We start from the raw sequence: 15,732 nt of genomic DNA on the forward strand, positions 1-15,732 counted from the left end.
GTCACCGACATCTAGATATGAATTATGAGAGTAGCATGCATCTAACGGTTAAGTCCAATATACCACCAGAACCCTGGAATCCGTATCCCCCGGCTCTCCTCTCATGTGTTTTCCTTAAACACGGGCTGCTAAAATTTTTAAAGGCCTCTTGGCCTGTTAGAGATTGCAAAATATTTTTATTACAATAATTGACTATTGTCTTATATACTGTAGAACTTGTTTTGTGTGAAATTTTGTTGGTTTGAAATAAAAAAGCAAAATTGGCAAATTGTCTTACTACAGGTGGACAAATTCAGGCCCTTGTCCCTAGCCAATAGCGAGCTGCAATGATGCCATAGTCAGAGAACCAATCAATCTCTGCCTAAATAAACAGTTGCTGCTCCCAATTGAACATCGCGCAGGGAGGAGGCTCCCTGCGGGCTTCCCTGAGACCCCCGCAGCAACGCGGTGTGATCGCGTTGCTGCGAGGGTCTCTTACCTCCTCCTCCTTGCAGGCCCGGATCCAAAATGGCCGCGGCATTCGGGTCCTGCAGGGAGGTGGCTTCACTGCGCCTGCTCGGAGCAGGCGCCGGGAAGCCTCCAGAAGTGCACGTTAGATCGCTGATCAGCGTTCTTACACTATAACATGATACCGTTCCTCCCCCCCCCCCCCCGGGGCAATGTTATAGTGTAAAAATATTCCAATGTGTAAAAAAAAAAAAAAAAAAAATCCAAAATATATATATATATTGTTCCTATAAATACATTTCTTTATCTAAATAATAAAAAAACAATAAAAGTACACATATTTAGTATCGCCGCGTACATAACGACACCACCTATAAAACTATATCACTAGTTAACCCCTTCAGTGAACACCGTAAAAAAAAAAAAAACAGGCAAAAAACAACGCTTTATTCTCATACCGCCAAACAAAAAGTGGAATAACACATATTACAGATATAAATGACCATGGTACCGCTGAAAACGTCATCTTGTCCCGAAAAAACAAGCCACCATACAGCATCATCAGCGAAAAAGTTAAAAAAGTTATAGTCCTTAGGAAAAAAAAAGCAGGGCGTGGCCTGGCTGGGAAGAAAAGCGGCCGCCTTTTTATGGAGCTCCTGCTCTGCTCCTGATTCCCAGGATTAAAAACCAGCTAAAAGGCGCAAAAACAGCCCCTGCGACAGGGAAGAAGTGTGGTCTGGCCCTGGAGTTGCCTGCGGGAGGTCGGCGGTCCCGTCTCGGTGGGAGACCCGAGCCCTGAGAAGAGAGCGGGGGCGAGACAGCGGCATCGCCGCCATCTTTAACAGACCCACGGGCGGAGCCTGCACCGGACTGCAGCGGAAAAAGGGAAGTACGAGTCCCCCTCCTCCCCACGTCCCCTCTGCTGCCTCGGCTGGCTGCTTATGCGGCTCACCGCTTACCTTCAGCGGTGCTCCCTCCGGCCCAGCGCTCCTGGCGGTGCTCTCCGGCGGACTGACTGACGCCACGGCGGGCCGTCCCCTGGCTTGTACGGCAGTGCCTGCGGAGAGGGGAGAACGCTCTGATCAGCGGCACCACAAGGCGAGCTCACCATCCGTGGCGGCGCTCCGCTCCCTCGGCGACCCAGTGAACGCCCCTGACATCTCCCTGAAGGTGACTTGAGAGAGCTGGGGATTTCCCGCCAACTCTGCCGCCATCTTAGGTCACCGCCTGGTGTGGGGAGAATCCCTGCTTGCTGAGGGGAGGGCTGTGCCTTGTTGGGGCCATCTCCAGACTGCGGTATATAGCCGAACTTTGTTCCCTGCTGCCCCTTACCCATCTGCCTGCCACCTGTGGAGCTGAATTAACTATTTGTGGAGGGTGCCCGCAATACCACCAGTGTGCATAGACACAGAGGGCTGCACCTCATGCTGGGATAACATCAAGCCTGCAACCCATAAGCACGCTTCATTTCCTGCTGCCCCATACCCATCTGCCTGCCACCTGTGGAGCTGAATTAACTATTTGTGGAGGGTGCCCGCAATACCACCAGTGTGCATAGACATAGAGGGCTGCACCTCATGCTGGGATAACATCAAGCCTGCAACCCATAAGCACGCTTCATCTCCTGCTGCCCCATACCCAATTGTTTTAACCCTTGCTGGACTGGATCAGTTTAAAGCGGTACTGTGCATAAAACACTTGTGTACACGTAAACAGGAAACTACATCTTAGACTGAGTTGATTAGAAACGTTCAGCAAGACAGTGTTGCTATTTCCTGAGCTTATAGTGACACCTAGTGTCCATCCTGAATATACGCTTTAAATCCAATACAATGAGTGACTGAATTTTTTCCTCTTTGTCCAAGTTGTGATTGCAGCACTTCACATTTCTGACGCTCTCAAGATGGTTAAATCACAAAAAGAACGTGAAAAACTTGCAAACAAAGCCATGGCAGACGACCAGAAGAAGGGTGCTCATGGCGCTCTTGACTCATACCTAAAAAAAAAAACGAGGTCTCTCAAACTCCTACTAGGCGGTCCCTCAAAAAAGCGATCTCATCCGAAAACATAGATGAATCGGACCTCAGTGATGCTGATTCTGACAGTGACTTCGCTATAGCAGACATAGCCCCTATCTCCAGAGCCTTCATGAAAAAGTTGATGGCCCAAAACATGGAGCCACTCTTAGAGGAAGTCTCGGGTATGCGAGCTGACCTTCAGCACCTAGGCCACAGGGTCGAGTCACTAGAAACTGCAAACGTTGACATAGTGGAAGCTGTTACCTGCCTAAATGATCAAGCCCTCAAACAGCAACAACATCTAAACGTAGCGCTATTAGCTGTTGAAGATCAAGAGAACAGGAGTAGAAGGAAAAATATCCGGATAAGAGGGGTTCCAGAGTCCTTCGCTCGAGAAGCGCTAGACAAGGTGGCGAGGGAAATCTTTGCTAATCTTTTAGACACAGAGAGGGCCTCAAAAATTATTATTGAAAGAATTAATTGCGCTCTAAGGCCTAAACCAAAAGCTGAAGAACCACCCAGAGACATTATTTGTGGCCTTCTTAGCTACGATGACACAGCCGCCATCCTGGCATGCGCTAGCTTACAAGACAAAATTATATATGACAGCTCACAAATTCAACTTTTTCAAGATTTGGCCCCATCTACATTAGCAAAAAGACGGATACTCAGGCTTCTTCTTGCCGCTCTGAAAGCCAAGAATCTGACATATAAATGGCTATTCCCATTCGGCCTTGCAGTGAACACCGCTAGCCGTCAACTTACAATTCGTACCCCAGAGGATCTTCACAAGGCTTGGGAGACTCTAAATATCACACCAATTGATATACCTTCCTGGATGCCAGTCGACTCCAGCTGGAGCCTACCCTCAATGAAGAAACCCCCAGAGTGATCACAAAAGAAGAAACATACATCTCCCAAAGTCAAGAAACAAGACCCCAAGAAACAACCACCATGAGTTCCCTTTTTCTCCCCTCCTGTTTTTATAAGTAAGAACAGAACAACTACTCTATTTGTTTTGCTTTTTAAGCAACCACGTCTGCCTCTCTAAGTTCTTTCTAAAAATGTTTATTTTGCTCTTCTCATTGCATTAAGAGTTATCACAACTTGGACTACCCTCGCCTATGTCTGGGTGTTACTACCCCCCCCCCCTGCGATGGGCGAGTGCTTAAATGTACAAAGTTTGTTATTCATGTTTTGTTTCTCCCTTTCTTTCCTTAGGTACCGGGGTAGGACAAACTCTTGTCTAACACATGACGAGTATGAATGATAAGGTGAGCTCTGGATCCATCACAGTTGCCTCTTTTAATGTTAAAGGCCTTAATGCACCTGCAAAAAGAAACCAAATTTTTACTCTTCTAAAGAAACAAAAAACTCAGGTAGCCTTCCTCCAAGAAACACACTTCAAAAATGGTAGAACCCCTAATACCTCCTTCTCCCCATACCCAACCTGGTTCAATAGTTGTAACTCTTCTGCATCCAAAGGTGTTAGTATTGCGCTAAAAAAAGGCCTACCATTCTCACCCAGGGATACATTGAGTGACCATGAAGGGAGATATATTTTTGTCAAACGCCACCTAGCCAACACTTTAGTTACTTTTGCCAACTTGTATGCACCTAATAAACAGCAGACCCAGTGGATCACCAAAACATTGGAGGTGCTGCAACTCTTCTCAGAAGGGTTACTAATTGTGGGTGGTGACTTTAATATCACTTTGGACCCTGAGATTGACTCCTCAAGCAGTCTTTCCTTCATATCACAGAAAGCGAGACACAACCTACTGAACAAGTTATCTACCCTCCATCTTATCGACCCATGGCGTATTATTCACCCCACCACTAAAGATTTTACTTTCTTTTCCCATCCTCACTCATCCTATCACCGCATTGATCTCATCTTAATTCAGTCGCGATCTCTCAGTCTAGTTAAATCCGCCAATATAGGCCAAATCACAATACCTGACCATGCCCCGATCTTTATAGATATTGCCATTGACACCTTGCCCCGCCCTGCAACATCCTGGAGACTAAATGAATCCCTAATGGATAACCCACAAAATTTGGAAAAAATAAAATATACGATGTTGCGTTATTTTACAGAAAATGTCGCAGACGGTCCACTTACACCCAATATATGGGAAGCACACAAAGCTGTCCTTCGAGGGGAGCTCATATCAATCGGTGCCCATGCAAAAAAACAGAGGGAGAAAGAAATGATGTCTCTTTTACATCAAATAGCAACCACAGAACGCCTCCACAAAAAAACTAACACTCAGAATCTACAACAGGACCTGGTGGCCCTTCGTAATAAATTAAAAGATTTGCTTAACATTAAATCTGCAAAGATCTTCATGCATTGTAAACACCGTTTCTATGTACACGGAAATAAGAATAGCAGACTGACTTCTCATCTTCTTAAAAAGCAGAGAGAAAACAAATTTATAAAGCATATTCATAAAGATCCAAACACGAGGGTCGACAGGTCCGAAGATATTGCAGAGACGTTCAGATGCTACTACCAATCCCTCTATAACTTAGAAGCCTCTGACCCCATGAAAGACTGTATAACTGCTGCAGATAGGATCCAGGAATTCCTAGCCCCTCTTTCCCTCCCGAAAGTCCAAATTAAAGACCATTCGGCTCTCTTAGCCCAAGTCACCTGCCAAGAAATTAGCGACACTTTACAAAACATGGCAATCAATAAGACTCCAGGCCCGGACGGCTTCCCAATGTCCTATTATAGAAAATTCTCAGACATACTTCTTCCACGCTTGGCCTCTCTTTTTAACTCCTTCCTGGCAGGAAACCCCCCAACTAAACAAACTTTAGAAGCACACATATCTGTTATCCCAAAGGAGGGGAGAGACGGCAGCCAATGTGGTAACTACCGCCCAATATCTTTGTTGAATTCAGATCTGAAACTTTGGGCAAAAATCCTTGCATCAAGGATCAACATCGTCCTCGAGTCCCTGGTTCACCCTGATCAAGTGGGCTTTGTCAGGGGACGAGAGGGTAAAGACAATGCCCTAAAAATCCTCTTAGCCATTTCACATGCCAAACGCTCTGGAACCCCGTTGGCTCTGTTATCTACTGATGCTGAGAAAGCCTTTGACAGAGTCAGTTGGCACTACATGGTATGCACTTTACGGAAGTTTGACTTCCCCCAACCTTTTATTGATGCCATCATGACTCTGTACTCTGTTCCAACCGCTAGAGTCAGGGTCAACGGGTTACTTTCAGATTCCTTTGGGATTAGGAATGGAACCAGACAAGGCTGCCCTCTCTCCCCCACCCTCTTTGTGCTAGTTATGGAGACTTTAATACAAAGAATAAGACAGGAGGAGTTGATCAGAGGTCTAATCGTGGAACAAACAGAATTTAAAACAGCTGCATTCGCGGATGACCTTATGATCGTGATCTCAAATCCAACGACTGCTTTTCCCTCTATCCTGAAACTTCTTGACGAGTTTGGGGTCATCTCCAACTTCAAAGTTAATATGCACAAATCGGAAGTCATGAATGTTTCGTTACCGGTCAAAGCAGTCTTGGATCTTAAAAAGTCTACCCCCTTCAAATGGCTCGCAGACAAACTGAAATATCTAGGAATCTTTCTCACTGCTGATCCCTCATCTCTGTATAAATACAATTTTGTACCCCTTCTAGATAATCTCCAAACACTTCTTAAATCCTATGACTTGCCATTTATCTCATGGATCCGGAGGATAAATATAATTAAGTCATACATCCTACCAAAAATATTCTACCATATGACCATGATTCCCATACCTCTCCTCAAATCTTTCTTCACTTCAGCCAATAAAATAGTCAATGGGTATGTGTGGAGGGGCAGGAGGGCTAGACTACCCTTCAAAATACTTTCACTCCCGAAAAGGAAAGGTGGCCTTGGACTCCCTAACTTTAAGACCTACTACCAGGCGATCCATCTGGCTAGGTGGATGTGCCTGGTTAAATCAAGACATGATCCAAAAACCCCTAATCTTGAACGCTTGTTAATGGGAGGTGAGGCGGAGAAGTATCTAGACCTCTGTTGCCCCCCCACAAAATTCTCTGGAGGAAATAACCAGCAACACCCTGACTATAAGGAAGAAGCTAGTCCAGAACAACTGGCCACGTTGCCTTTTTTTGGACAGTATGCCTCTGGGAGTTATACCTTGGCTCATTGAACCAAAATATATAGACACATTTGACCTCTGGAAATCCCTGCCGACCCTCCCAATTTCACACCTACTCTCCAACCAAATTAGTTGCACAAACAGTTGGCCTCGAGATGCCAAGAAACAACCCAAAGATTTCATTCAAATCCACCATGTACAATATATTATTTCTAGGCTTAAGACATCCAAATTAATTCAGATTGGCTCTGGCTGGAACTTCTTCTTAAACTCAACCCTACACCCCCTAAATTAATTTCCAAACTATATCATAACTTAATTTCCCCTAAATCTCACTTTAAACCCCTATATATCTCCTCATGGGAGTCTGAGCTGAACATATCTCTCTCCAACAGAGAAACAGCGCAGGTCTTGGAACACTCACATGGGTTCTCAAGATGTGTCTTGCTCCAGGAGAATGCCTTTAAAGTCCTCTCCAGATGGTACAGAACCCCTGAGTCGCTCTACCACTTTGGCCTCTCGGACTCTCCTCTGTGCTGGAGATGTATGAAGACTAGAGGCTCTTTGGCACACATTTTTTGGTCGTGCCCAATTATCGCTAAATTTTGGGAGGAGATTTTTAACCGACTCCGCCAGATGAAACTAATAACTCAGAATTTGACTCCTCAAGAGGTTCTACTGTCCCTCCCCACGAAGTCCTACAAACCTAAGAAGCATGACCTACTCCCCCTTCTAATAGCCGCTGCCAAGCACTTGATCGCCATACACTGGAGACAAACGTCCCCCCCCTCATATCAATGAATGGCTTAAAAATGCCCAGGACATCTTCAGGATGGAAGAGTTGACCAGTTGGGATTCACATACGCATGACAAATTCTTTTGTGTTTGTCTGCCCTGGCAGCTAGCATCTCAAACTACCCCTTAGTCTCCCATTCACTATTCTCCTTACACAATATATGGTTGTGCTAACTTGTTTCTCCTAAGGTTCTTTTACTGCACTGTGATGGACCCAGATACAGCTCAATTACCTAATTGATTGAGTCATGCTCGATATTCGCCCTGTTCTCTGCTTCCTAATCGGTCAAAATTATCTGTTCTGCTCCCCGTATGTTTTTGGTTTCATTCTGACCGTTTTTTATCTCTGACAGGGTATTTTTGTATAAGGAGTTCTGCTTTGACCGCTTCTCTCCCCCCTCACCTCGAGCCCCTTCCCCTCCCCCGGTACACCCCCCACCCCCTCTCCCCTTCCTTCTTATTTTTTATTTTTCTTTGATTGTCTTATTGTTATTGTTGGTTTTAATTTCTGAACGATATCTTCTTGAGACTCAGGTTACGGATTGCATAGCCTATTACTTGGATCTCATATCAGTTCTGCCACAACCAGAACTGTGGACACTCCCGGCTATTAATCCGCAATGAGGGTTCGGCCGAAATTCGACAGTATATTCCATTTTAAATATGTATCCACCCTCATCCGATTCATGTAACCTGTATGACTGTTTACTTGTTTATATGTCTTGAAAAGTTTGAAAATAAAAAATTTTAAAAAAAGTTATAGTCCTCAGAATAAAGCGATGCAAAAATAATTATTTTTTCTATAAAATAGTTATTATCATATAAAAGCGCCAAAACATAAAAAAAGATATAAATCAGGTATCGCTGTAATCGTACTGACCCAAAGAATAAAACTGCTTTATCAATTTTACCAAACGCGGATAGGTATAAACACCTCCCCCAGAAGAAATTCATGAATAGCTGGTTTTTGGTCATTCTACCTCACAAAAATAGGAATAAAAAGCGATCAAAAAATGTCACGTGCCTGAAAATATTATCAATAAAAACGTCAACTCGTCCCGCAAAAAACAAGACCTTACCTGACTCTGTGGACTCAAATATGGAAAAATTATAGCTCTCAAAATGTGGTAACGCAAAAAATATTTTTTGCAATAAAAAGCGTCTTTCAGTGTGTGACGGCTGCCAATCATAAAAATCCGCTAAAAAAACACTATAAAAGTAAATCAAACCCCCCTTTATCACCCCCTTAGTTAGGTAAAAATTAAAAAATTAAAAAAATGTATTTATTTCCGTTTTCCCATTAGAGTTAGGGTTAAGGCTAGGGTTAGGGCTAGGGCTAGGGTTAGGGTTAGGGCTAGGGTTAGGGTTAGGGTTAGGGCTAGGGTTAGGGTTCGGGCTAGGCTTAGGGCTAGGGTTAGGGCTAGGGTTAAGGTTGGGGCTAGGGTTAAGGCTACAGTTAGGGTTGGGGCTAAAGTTAGGGTTAGGGTTGGGGCTAAAGTTAGGGTTAGGGTTTGGATTACATTTACGGTTGGGAATAGGGTTGGGATTAGGGTTAGGGGTGTATCTGGGTTAGAGGTGTGGTTAGGGTTACCGTTGGGATTAGGACTTCAACACCACGCGCTAGAAGGAAGGCTTCCAACCCCACCTGGTTCAAAGGATTCCCAATTCCATTCCAAGCCAGCCAGATCACATGAGCATCCGGTAATCCAGTACCCTGGACTGTGGCTGCCTTGAATCAAGTAAAGAGGTAAAGAGACTGCAAACCTGTGTCCTCCGTTTCTTACTACACCACCTATCACCATCTTCATCTATTACACTGGGAGTCCTGGGGACCCAGCTTCACCTATTTGAAGCCATATCATCCCTGCTGCCATAACATCACCCCAGTTAACCCCTTTAACCAGCGTCGGTCACCCCAGACCGAAAACCACAGGTGGCGTCACAAACTTTTATTATTCAACTAACCCCTTTAAAGACCGTCCCTTTAAAATGGGCACCCGGGGCCACGGACTGGGTCGCTGCCGCCATTACACATCCCTTTAAGTACCGGACCCAGTACCGAGTATCCCACAGCCCTGGCGGACGTTCCATGAGCCCTCGCGGGCAGGGTCCTCTGTCCTCCTGTACCAGTCATGACTTGTATTGTTTAATATTACTGTACTTGTTTTTATTATGTATACCCCTCCTCACATGTAAAGCGCCATGGATTAAATGGCACTATAATAATAAATAATTATAATAATAATAATGTAAATAGAAATTGATGTATATATAATGCCTGTTTAGAATTACCACAAAGAAGGTAACAGAAGAACAGGGAGAAAAAGGAAGAATGGAAGGAAAAGGAAAATGGAAGAGGGGAGAGGATTTGTTGGAGCAATTGAAAACAAATTGATTAGGTAGAGAAGGAAGAGAACATATATATCAATTCTACATGTCTAAGAGACATTCACAGATCTGAACAGAGATGCGTCTTTGCCAAAATAAAAGTCCCATCGAACTCAGTCGAGGGGTTCAAGAGAGGCCTGGATGTCTTCCTGGAGCAGAACAATATTGTATCCGATATGGGATTCTGAGGTATTCCTGTCTTCACAGGGTTCTGGATTTCTTATAGATATTTTCAATCAAATATCACCTTGTCACTCATCACTATACATGCCTCATCCTTTACACTTATGATATCTCTGCACTGATTTTTTCATCAAACTTTTTCTGATTCAACCATACAGTATTATTTTTTGTTTTCCTCTTTTTCCGTCATTGTTATTATTCTCTGTGTGTACACTATAAAATGGCTGCCCCCACTAGACTCCACAAAGATGGCACCATGTATGCGCAATGTGCACCACGCTCAGTTTCCTGCGTCTGAGAAGGCCTCTGCTAACTACCGGCATGTGTCTCTGATATCATGGATGCATTTACTCCACACGTCGGAGCTGAGTGCCAGAACATGATGCACCTGGGATCCGGGATGGCGCTGGCACGCGCCATTTATGATTGGCCCACTTGTGAATAACACTGCATACAAAAGAGTGATAGGAGAAACTATTGGACACAATCCCCTTGAGAAAGCAAAATTGCGAAACGCGCATTGGGGCCGTTGTGGCATTGTGCATGGTCCACCGACTTTACTATGGGTAAGCACTACATTGCAGATTTTTCCATATAGACTGATTAACTTCATTCACTGTTATTTATTTTACATGTATTTTTGAATTTGATCTGTATCCTTTGGTTCAACAAATATACAATTTTTATTGTTACCCACAGTCTGACCTCACATACCACTTCCTTTTTTTATACTTCATTTATTTTCCTTCTTTAAATCCTGTAACATGTGTTAGTTACTATATGGTTCATGTTTTTTTTTTTACATAGTTGTTTCTATAAAAAATTTCTATTCAATTTTGCATTTCTATGAGTGATGTTTTTGGATACTCTATATCCTTATATAGGTTGTATAATATAAGTAACCCACCTGTTTCTAACTGGACAATGATGGAGAGGCGGACATTGAGAGTCTCTAGCCACTATAGTTATGAATATATGTTCCTTGGATATTTTTGTGATTATAAGTTTACATTATGTACTTGGTGTCGAAAGGATGAATTCTGAGGTAAAATTGGCAACAAAACATTGGATCTGATTGACGGTAAGATCGTTACTGAGTTTCCTACACTGTCAGATGAAAGCGTGTGAACCAGAGGCTCTGAACAGCAGAAAAAAGTTACCGCCAGTCCCAGGGGAGGCTGATGATAATATTCATCAGCCAGAGCCTGTGCAATAAATAAGTAAATAAATAAAAATGGCATGGGTTCCTCTCTATTTTTGATAAACACCACAGGTAAAGCTAATAGAGAGGTCACCACGCCATATTTTTATTTAATTAAATAAATATTTAAAAAAATGGCATGGAGTCCCCCCATTATTGACAACCAGCCAAGCTAAGTCATACAGCTGGGGGCTGGTATTCTCAGACTGGTGACGGGTCATGGATATTGGCCCTCCTCAGCTTACAAATAGCAGCTCACAACCACCCCAGAAAAGGCTCATGCATTAGATGTGCCAATTCTGGTGCAGTGGCAAGTGGGGTAATAATTATGGCATTGATGTCAGTTTTGCATTGTCAGCTTACATCTAGCTCACAGGTTAGTAATGCAGAGGCATATACAAGACGTCCCCATTACTAAACCCATAGTCTTATTTTAATAAAGACAGAGCAAGAATAAAGTCCTTAATTTAAAAAATAAAAAAACCATCTTCCACACCTTTCCGATGAGAAGATAATCCATTGATGCCCATATTCCCTTTAAAAGACAAAAAATAATAAAACACAAATTTCTCACCTGTCCGATGAGAAAATAATCCATATCTGTCCCAAGATTATCCACATGACTTGGAGAGAAGTCACATAAGTGATTTGACTGCTCTCCATGCCAGCTGGAATACAATGAGCAAAGAGTGAGAAGCGCTGCCTTTCTCTGACCAGTGGTGATGTCATTAAGGATACCACCAATCACAGGCAGATCTTCCCATGTTCTGCTCAGTGTGTTCCAGCTGGCGTGGAGAGCAGCCTAAACACTGATGTGACTGCTCTCCAATAACCTTTGGGCTTGATGTCAGCGGCCATAGAACAGCTGACATCAACCCAACATCTATCACCTTACTTGCCACTGCAACAGGGTAAGTGGGAAGAGTCGGGCAAAGTGTCAGAATTGGCAAATCTATTATATGTGCCTTTTGGGGGGGCAGCTGCGGGCTGCTATTTTTAGGCTTGGGATGGCCAATGTACATGGCCCCTTCACAATCTGAGAACACCAGCTGGCAGCTGTTTAGTTTAGCTTGGCTGGTTGTCAAAAATGGTAGAGACCCCACACCATTTAGTTAATTTACTTATTTAAATAATTACAAAATCCGATGCGGGGACCCCGCTATTTTTGATAACCAGCCAAAAAAAACAGCTGGGTGTTGCAGCCCCATTACTTGAGCTGGTTATCAAAATAGAGGCTAACCCATGCCATTTTTTATTTATTTATTTCATAGGTACTGGCTGATGAATACTATCATAAGCCTCACCTTCTCTAGCTGATTTCATGCACCTTTGGTGGCTCCGTGCTGATTCGGTTAGACACCCCACAAGGTCCAAAGGGATAGAAAATCCAAGATTCTGAGACACCAAAGAAATAGGGAGAAAACATAATTTGTATTATATCCTTTAAGAATCACATTGTGAAATACAATTGAGGTAGACAATTGAAGCAATATTTCGGCCAAAAAGGGCCTTTTTCAAGCCAGAAGTACAATTAATTGCAGCCATATGTGGGGCTATCAGAACTCCCAGGCAGTATGCCTGCTGTCTTGAGGTTATGTTTGGGGCTAAGTTTCCACAATGAGTTTTTGATTACCATATTGTTCAGACAGGACCTTAGGAAGCACCCCAAATTTTCAGAAGAAAAATAGGGAAAAAAATTATTGTGTCAAAATGGGGTCCGTCTTACAGTCCGAATTCAGCTTACTGGGGGGAATAAGAAGCTATGGTGGAACGTAGTCACAGGGGGTGTTCAGTGGTCCAGCGATATGACTACCATCCCAGACTGGTGTGGCAGGTTCAGGGCCGCTTATTGCACGGCAGCAGGAGTCGGGCGATTCTGCGGCGGTCTGACGCTGCAGGGCTATGATCACACTCTCTTTCCAGGATGGTGTGACAGGTTCGGCTGTGCTCTGTGGTGTGGGGGTTCCACCGGCATTTTCTGAAAGTCTGGAGCCACCGCACATCCATTACTGTGATGCGATGGAAAATGGCCACCAGGGAAAACTCATGCTCAGATTGGGATCCCGGAAACGAGATCTCGGTGCCAATATCTCATCTTCTGAGATCTCGGGATGACATCTTGTTGCTTAGATCTCAATCTGAGTATGCGCCACTTCCGGCGGCCATTTTTCCCGAGGCCACTGCATTGCAGTAATGGATGTCTGGGGGCTTCAGTCTTTCATAAAATGCTTGCGGAACCCCCGCACCATAGAGCACAGCCAAACCTGCCACATGATCCTGAGAAGAGAGTGTGATCATCGCCCTGCAGCGTCGGACCGCCGCAGTTTTGCCCGACTTCTGCTGCCGCCACACTACTTGTAAGTATATTTCGACTATAAGTAGCACCCCCATTTTCCTCAAATTTTTTGGGGGAAAAAAGTGCATCTTATAGTATAAAAATATGGTAGTTTTTGATAGAAACTTGATTCCAGCTCACCCAGTTGCTCTATGCTCATCCACCTGGGGCTCAGAAACCGGCCTTGCCCTGGCCTCACATCAAGGAAAATAGAAAAAATTGGAGTCCAGCTCAACAGGACTGGATTTTCCCTTTCTTTTTCTTTTTCAAAAGAAAATATAGTGCATTCAAAAGAAAAATGTACATGGTCGACATGACCCAGTCGACGCGTTTCAACTGCACTAGTGGATTTTTTTAATTGCATTTTTAACAATTAGATTTTTGTCTGTTTTTGGTATGTCTCGTTTTAGTTTAGACTGCTTTGTTTTAAACTTCTTGGTGTTTGGCTGTAACGCATTTTTTAACAGGCTTATCAAATTGCTTCTCTAATCTACCTTTTCTCAGATTTCCCATTACTACTTTTTTCATTACAGGGTCCCTTCTTTCTACAATGTTGAACTATGTGATACTTTGTAATTCCTTTTTATTTATATTACTTACTAATACAACAACATTAATTCCACAGATCCTTACATACATCATCAATGTCCCCATTGGTGATCACAATCTAAATTCCCTATCAGTATGTCTTTTGGGTGTGAGATGAAATCAGAGGAAGCCCACCAAAACACAAGGAAAACAGGCACGCTCCTTGCAGATGTTGTCCTTGGTGAGACTTGATCCCGTGCTAACAGTGCTAACCACTAATCCACCCTGCTACCTACATGTTAGATATTATCTATAAGTGTACCATCTTAATTATAAAGTGATGCAGGCTATGAAGGTGTTATATAAATAAATATATTATTATTATAATAATATTTATCTAACACGCCAAAATAGTAGTCCGATCTGTGGCACATTACTGGATGCTGATTGATAATATTTAGTGATGAGCTAATATACTTGTTACTCGAGATTTCCCGAGCACGCTCGGTTGCCCTACGGGTATTTTTTAGAGCTCGGTGATTTAGTTTTTATTGCCGCAGCTGAATGATTTACATTTGTTAGCCAGCATAAGTACATGTGGGGGTTGCCTGGTTGTTAGGGAATCCCCACATGTAATCAAGATGGCTAACAGATGTAAATCATTCAGCTGCAGCAATAATAAAAACTAAATCTCCGAGCACTAAAAAATACTCGGAGGTCACCTGAGCATGCTCGGGAAATCTCGAGTAACGAGTATATTCACTCATCACTGATAATATTCCATTATTGGAACAGTATTACACCCACAATAAAGTGTAGCTGACTGTTCATTAGAATCTTCAAAAATATCATTGGGTTTGTATTTACCTGATTCTTTGCCAAGTTGAGAGTCTCAGGCGACGTCACGGTCCTATTTTCAGCAGTGTGTTCTGTTCAGCTACTTTCTATTCTCGAAGAAGGGCGTTTACTTAGCCTGTAAGTCTGCTAGTACGGTGCTGACTGTGATTTCCTTTCTAGTTGTTCTACCAATCATATTTTGTAGCTGGATAGAGAAAGCAAAAGGGACGGACATTTAGAAGATTTCTCATAATGGTTCGTTATTATTATTATTATTATTATTATGAGCCACCATATATCTTATATATCTTCCTCACTCATTCCTCAGGGATCATATAGCAGATACTTTTTATGTTTTGTAAGTATAAACATATATTTATTACACATACATACACACTGTTCTCATTTTGTGCCTCCATGCTAACAATAAACTTTGCTTGCCAGGCATGGAAAATGTAAGTGTTGGGGGTAGGGGACATTCTTTCCAACTAGCGGTTACTAATAAATAGTGTTGAGCATTCCGATACCGCAAGTATCGGGTATCGGCCGATATTTGCGGTATCGGAATTCCGATACTGAATTCCGATACTTCCCGCGTATCGGATACCGGAATCGGAAGTTCCCAGAATTCAAATTGAACGCAGCAGCCAATGAGGAATGAATGAAAGTGTGGGCACATCCTGTTTAGCATGGTGGGCATGTAAGTACTGGCAAGGCTGGGATTGGCTGCTGAAATGATGTCACTCTGCACTATAAAAAAGCGCTGCCGCCATTTTGCGCTCACTCTGCTGTGATTTCAGTTAGGGACAGGACGCTGTGTTCTAACTGAGGGCCAGTCGAGCTAGCTAATTGCTTTATTTTCCTTTC

General features: G+C 43.3%; 1 long non-coding RNA gene across 1 annotated transcript in view; it reads right to left on the minus strand.

The window, feature by feature from the left end:
- Positions 1–15,070, minus strand: part of LOC138638554 (uncharacterized) — a 120,112-nt gene extending 105,042 nt beyond the window's left edge. The window contains exon 1 of the long non-coding RNA XR_011312517.1: positions 14,896–15,070. This is a non-coding gene — a long non-coding RNA (uncharacterized lncRNA). The remainder of the gene's footprint in view (positions 1–14,895) is intronic.
- Between the last annotated feature and the right edge of the window lie 662 nt (positions 15,071–15,732).

The sequence above is a fragment of the Ranitomeya imitator genome, chromosome 5 (genome assembly GCF_032444005.1).
Source record: "Ranitomeya imitator isolate aRanImi1 chromosome 5, aRanImi1.pri, whole genome shotgun sequence".
Lineage (NCBI taxonomy): Eukaryota > Metazoa > Chordata > Amphibia > Anura > Dendrobatidae > Ranitomeya > Ranitomeya imitator.